Raw genomic sequence first — 6,460 nt, forward strand, 5'->3', positions numbered from 1 at the left:
ACAGTAGTATCTAGGGGCTCAGATGGAGCTCCATGGGACAGCTCATAAAGTGGTTTTGCTAGGAGAGAGTAGTTGGGAATCCATGTTCTGAAGTACCCTGCAAGCCCTGGAAGTGAGAGAAGTTCTTGCTTAGTTTTGGGGACTGGGAGACTCTGGATGAAGCACTTCCAGTCTAGGGTGATGGCCTTGGAGTTGTAAGAAAGGAGGACTCCTAGATAGGTCACCTGCGTGGAGGAAAGTTGGACCTTAAGGGGAGATACCCGGTATCCTTTGTCTGCTAGGAAGTTGAGGAGAGAAATGGTGTCAGTTTGAGAGGCTGTTAAAAAGGGACTGCATAGGAGGAGATCATCTACATATTGCAGGAGAGTGGAGAGAGGGAGGTGTAGTAGTCTGAGAGATGAGGCAAGAGTTTGACCAAAAATGTGGGGGCTGTCTCGAAACCCTTGGGGAAGTACTGTCCAGGTAAGCTGTTGTGACTGTTAGGTATCTGGGTCAGTCCAGGTGAAAGCAAAGAAGTCTTGGGACTGCGGGGAGAGGGGAATAGTGAAAAAGGCATCTTTAAGGTCCACCACCGAGAAATGTGTTGTATCGGGTGGGATAGAGGAGAGGAGAGTATAGGGATTAGGGACTAACGGGTGGATGGGCTTAACAGCCTCATTGATAAGCCGCAGATCTTGAACTAGGCGAAACTTTCCATTGGGTTTTTTAATGCTAGAATGGGAGTGTTGAATGGAGAGTGTGTTGGCCTAAGGAACCCCTTCTGTAGAAGTTCTGAGATAAGGGGTTGCAAGCCTTTGAGGCTGGTAGCGGGAAGGGGATATTGGGGCTGGCATGGAAAGTGGTGGGGGTTTTTAAGAGAGATTTCAACAGGAGTGCAGTGAGCCAGTGAGGGGGTGGCAGTGTCCCAGACTGTGGGGTTGACAGAGAGGGACAAGGAAGACGGGGTGTGGGGTTGGTCAGTTGAGCTGGCAACTAGGGCGAGGAGGGAGGCGGAGTCTGGGAGAGCTATGGGATTAAAAGTAATGGCTGCTCTAAACTTGGAAAGGATATCTCTTCCTAATAGGGGAAGGGGGCACTGGGGCATAACTAAAAACCTATGAGAGAAGAGGTGACCTGAGAAGGAGCAGGATAAAAGTGGGGTAGTTCTTGGGCACATGGTTTGGCCTCCTACCCCGACTATAGGAGGGCCGGAGGTGGAAGTGACACCCCAAAATTCCCACAGAACCGAGAAAGTAGCTCCTGTATCGAGGAGGAAGGTGACGAGGCGCCCATCTACTGTGAGAGGCACCCTGGGTTCCTGTGCAGTGATAGTGTGTGTCGGGGAGGGAGTCCCAGGGCTCCGTCAATCGTCAATGGCCAGTCCCAAGAGGTCGGGGGTGGGGCCGGGGTCTGGCCCAACTCCCCTCCAGGAGTTGGGGCAGTTGACGGCCCAGTGACCAGGCTGGTGGCATTTTGGACACGGCTTGTGTGGAGGCCTGGGATTGGGACACTCACGGACCCAATGCCCTTCTTTGCCGCACTTGAAGCAGGGCCCAGGGGGCTGACGGTGGGCAAATGGTGGCTTACGGTCACCAGTGTTTACAGCTGGCTGAGGAGGGGCTCGGAGAGCTTGAGCCAGCATTTGACACTTTTGCCTCCTCACCTGCTCATCACAGTTATGGTATACCTTGAACGCGGTGGCCAGAATCTTGGTCTGTGGGGTGAAGGGACCTCTGTCTAGCTTCTTTAATTGGGCTCTAATGTCTGGGAAGCTTTGCACGAAAAAATAGGACATGAGAAGCTGCCTGCCATTGGGGGCCTCAGGGTCTATGTTGGTATATTGTTGGAGTGCCTGTGTAAGGCAGTCAAGAAAGGCGGATGGGTTTTCGTGTTTTTCTTGTACAATTTGGTGGAGTTTTTCAAAGTTGACTGCCTTTTGGGCTGCTTTACGCAGCCCGGTTATTAAGCAGGTGGCGAAGTGGTCCCGGGCAGCGACACCAATTTGGGTGTTGTAATCCCAGTTAGGCTCTTGCTCAGGGACTGCTTGCGCCCCTATGGGCAGAGCTGCGGTTGTTTGGTGGCATAAGTGCAGGCTTGCTCCCAGACTCGCTGGCGCTCCTCAGGGAGAAAGGTGTTAGAGAGGATCATGTAAATATCGTGAAAGGTGAGGCTGTAAGCTTGGAGAAGATACTGGAATTCTTTGATATATGAAGCAGGGTTGGAGGTATAGGAGCCTAAGCGTTTTTCGATTTGTGAAAGATCAGCCATAGAAAAGGGGACATGGACGCGAACGATGCCTTCTGCCCCTGCTACTTCTCGCAGAGGAGCGAGGACAGGAAGGTGAGATCTGGAGCGAGTAGTAGGAGGGCTGAAAGGTGGAGGAAAGGAAGTAGGAGAGGTTGGAGAGGACGGGGAAGGAAGGCCGGGGTTGGTGGAAGGAGGTTAGGCTGCTGCCGGGGGCGGGGCCCTTGCGGGCTGGGCGGCAGCCGGGGGGAAGGGCTGTGGATGGTGATATGGCGGGGGCTCATCGGCAGGATCAAAGTCAGGAGCAGAAGGAATGAGGGGGGTCGGGGAGGGTGACAGTTTCAGGCCCTTTAGGAGGAAAAACCCGTGGAGGTACGGGATCTCTGCCCATTTTCCTGTTCGCTCACAATAGTTATAGAGATCCTGGAGGATACCAGGATCGAGGGACCCATAAGGGGGCCACTTGTTTTGGTTATCTAAGGGGTAAGTGGGCCAGTCTTGTGTGCAGTATTTAATTAGACGTTTTGGTTTGAGGTTGGCCGCTAAGCCTAGGGCTGACAAATTGTTTAGGAGGCATCGTAGGGGAGAGTCGGCCGGCGGGGATGCGGAGCCTCCCATCGCGGGGCTATGAGAGGATTTGCAGTGAGGGCTAAGTAGGGCGTCCCCTAATAGCTGAACACTGCAACATGACTCAGAGCTTCCGGTTCGGTCGTCACCAAAGCGAAAGGACTGAGGGGCCAACTATGGCTGAGGACCGTGGGCCACCTGGTACCAGGATTTTTGAGATGAGAAAGGGAAGGGGGGCCCAGGCCGGAGGCGAGAAAGGGAAGAGGGGAGAAAACTCCGCTCCCTATGGGTCGAGGCAGAAGGAAGAAGCAATGGGCCTATCTCTGCCGTAGGGGCATTAGGCGGAACGTGGGTTGGACCTGGTGCGATCGGCCTAAGCGGCAGGCCTGAGAAGGGGAACTTACCAGATGGAAGCCGATGGTGGGTGCGGAGCTCGGCGAACAGGAAAATGGGCGAAGACCAACCGAGACCTGGTCTAAGCCTGAGAGGGATCAGGGTCCCACCAGAAGGCGGGGGGGTCCCGATCCGAGTCACGGCACCAATGAAAGAGTGACTCTACAGACTCAGGCTAAGACCACGCCGCACCGGTTACGGTCAAGAGATCTTTATTGGAGGCGTTAGGTAGGGAGCCGAAGAGGAAGCAGAGAGAGAGGGCTTCGGGGCTTCGGCTTTTTATACTCTGAGACGTTACATGGAGGTCAATGGTTGGCTGGGGGGCTGGGCTCAGACCAGGGCGGGAAGGCGTCTCTTTCTGATTGGTTTTTCTTTGGCGGGTCTGTATCGAGGAGGAAGAAGAACCCAGAACCAGTGCCATTAAGATACCCCTGTTACCTAACACTTTGGACAACTTCTGATCCTGATTTAAGCGCCCCACCCTGCCGGGTTGGGTGGAAGCCATAGATACATAGAAGAATAACTGAAAAAGCAGTCATTCTTCTGTCTGCCTTGTTACCTCCCTCTCCCACACTCCAGCCACCAGGGGCCTGCAGAGCCCAGGAGGATGGACAAGGTGTGGGGGCAGAGGTCACCTACTGAGGAGCCAGGCCTGTTGAAGTCTGGCCATTTCTGCTTCAGGTTCTCGGAACAGACATCCTCACGGGTCTCTAGTTCGGCCTCCATCCAGGGAGGAATCACTGATACCCAGCTCCTATCCACAAGCCTGAAGGGGTGGGCAGCTCACTACCTTCCAGGGCAGCCTACGCCAGGGCTGTTGGAAAGTTCTTCTTCATGTTGTCTGAAATCTGCCACCCAGTAGCCTCCTTATCAGGCCTGGCTTGGCCTGGGAGCCACACAGAACATGTCTATTCACCCTGTTGTGGAGTGTGTCACTTGACTGGCGTAGCACCTCACACACTCACTGTGCCCTGTCCCCAGGTACCTCTGCTCTGCTGGTCCCTCTTCCTGGGGAGAGGCTTCACTCTTCAGAGCCCAGCCACATGCCACCCGCTCCAGGAAGCCTTGCCAGATTATCACAGAGGAGGGAGATGCCCCTCCTTCTCTTGATGCCTCTGGCCACTATATACAGTTCTCAACCACTGCCAGATGGAGCTCCCTGGGCAGAAGCTGGCATGGCATACAGCCTGGTGCGGAATTTGTGTTCAACCAGTACTGAACTTGTTAAATTAACTGGGAAGAGCATGTGAGGGACAAGCTCTGCCGAGGACTTCAGGGAACCAGGCTTCTGTCTGGGCCTTGCCATAGCTTTGCAGTACGGGCTTGGACAAGCCCTGGCTTTTTCTGGGCCTCTGTCTCCTGTGTAGAGGTTGGTCAGGGTGATCCATACAGGTGCCTTTCTCAGGCAGCCTTGGTTTCCAAGAGTCTTTCTGGGTTTTGTCTTCCATGTGATAGCATCCTGTTTCCTCAATTGTTCCATTCAGAGCTTCTTCCCATGCTGGGTCCTCCTGGTTGGGGGTGCAGATGGGGCTTACAGGTCATCAGAGGGCAAAGGCACAGCAGCCTGGGGCAGTGGAGTGAGTGGATCTCCTTGGACAGCACCCAAGGACAGGTGGACCCTCTGTCTTTGCAGGCCCTCTCGCTTTTCCTGCCTGCCTCCCTCATGCCATCTTTAGGGGATGAGGCTAGGTCCAAGGCAGTGGCCATGCCACAGCCTCCTCTCTCTTCCAGAGGACATGGCCCTGTCCTGGCACAGTCTCCTAGTTCTCGGCATCAACATCCAGAGTTTAGGGACCATGCCCCAGTCTTTGTGAGGGGGATGGGAAGTCAGCATTAGTTGACTGAGCACCATCTGCGTGGAAGATGCAGCCCCGTCACTGGGAATGCAGTGCTGAGCAGGACAGCACCTGATGTGCGAGGGGGAAGACAGACACCAAATGCTTAAGCAATGGAACGTACCTTTGGCAGGCTGATTAAAGGTTATGAAGACACTATGACCAGGAGTGAGGTGGGGGCTCAATGCATGGCTGGAGGAGACAGATGGAATGACTAGACCAAGAGTGAGGACAAGATGACCAGGCAGCGCAACTGCCAGGTGGACAGACGTGAGGAAAGAGGCTGGCCCAGGTCTGGAGGCAGGACTGAAGGTTCCTGGGGGAAGGGATGGGGTGGGGAGGTGCAATCTATTATGCTGATGACTCTGGGCCCTAATCCTGTGCCAGGCCCGGCGGGTAATGTGTGTGTAGGGGGAGGGGAGCACCCCCGCTGGGGTGTAATTTCACGCTGAAGGGCCTGATGGGGCGTCCCAGGGACTGATCCTTTCTGGATCAGAAAACCCACTTCCCTTTGTCGCATGCAGGGCGATTAGCGCCTTAACCCTTTGTGGGCTGGCCCAGGGCCAGCCCTGCCTCATCTCACCTCTAGCCCCTTGGGATCTTAGCCCAGAGCCCTTTGCCTTCAATCCAGCCAACTCCCTGACCTGGTCTTGTCTGCAGGGAAGGAGAAGCTGTTGACTGAGGAAAGCCAGGGGCTGGATTCTCAACTTCTGTGTGTGTCCCTGTTCCCTGGCACCTAGCTCCCCAAGGCCCTTGTGCCCCCAGAGAAGTGAGCTCACCATCTTTTCAGGTTCCTCTTACAGCTTGGATCAAGTCCAATTGCCTTCAGCAAGCCTGGGATCTAGTCTAACCCACTGCCTTGTTTGGGGATACCCCAACTCACAGCATTCCCACATACACTTTGATGGGGAGCTCACTACCTGCTGGCAACACAACCAGTACCTTCCATTCCCACTGACCTCTCATGGAGAATGAACATTGACCCCAGGAGGCCAGGACCATGCTTCCAGCAACATCTCAGAGATATCCCTGGCCACTGTGTCCGACGGCAGCATTCCAGGACTGGGTAGGTCATCACAGCCCCCTGCATCCATCCCCTCTTTTGCTCACGTACTCTGATTCTTTTCAAAGATTCACCAGGAAGTTGTCTCAGCTTCTTTGGCTCCAATGATGTTGTCCCCTTCCCTTGGGGAAGTCCCCTTGGTCCTCCCAAGGCTAACTGCAATGCATCCCTGGGGCGGCTCCCACAAGTTCTCCCCTCGGGAGCTCCCCTAGGGTGGGGGAGAAGGCAGGGACCAGGCTGGGCCTCCCCTAAGCTCCCTGGGTCTCTAAAACCCCAGCCCCATTAAAAGAAAGCCCCTAAATGTTATTTACACTTTGGAGTCTTAAAAACCATTAACAAAAGCCACTTAATTCAATTATCTTCCCGGCTGGCTCAGTTC

The 6,460-nt window shown here is 54.6% G+C and overlaps 1 long non-coding RNA gene across 1 annotated transcript in view; it reads left to right on the top strand.

Moving 5' to 3' along the window:
• Positions 1–6,110, top strand: part of LOC131384152 (uncharacterized) — a 17,323-nt gene extending 11,213 nt beyond the window's left edge. Inside the window, exons 3-4 of the long non-coding RNA XR_009214722.1 lie at positions 5,152–5,310; positions 5,809–6,110. This is a non-coding gene — a long non-coding RNA (uncharacterized LOC131384152). The remainder of the gene's footprint in view (positions 1–5,151; positions 5,311–5,808) is intronic.
• Positions 6,111–6,460: the final 350 nt, after the last annotated feature.

This window comes from Hylobates moloch, unplaced genomic scaffold (assembly GCF_009828535.3).
Source record: "Hylobates moloch isolate HMO894 unplaced genomic scaffold, HMol_V3 SCAFFOLD_8, whole genome shotgun sequence".
NCBI classification, from domain to species: domain Eukaryota; kingdom Metazoa; phylum Chordata; class Mammalia; order Primates; family Hylobatidae; genus Hylobates; species Hylobates moloch.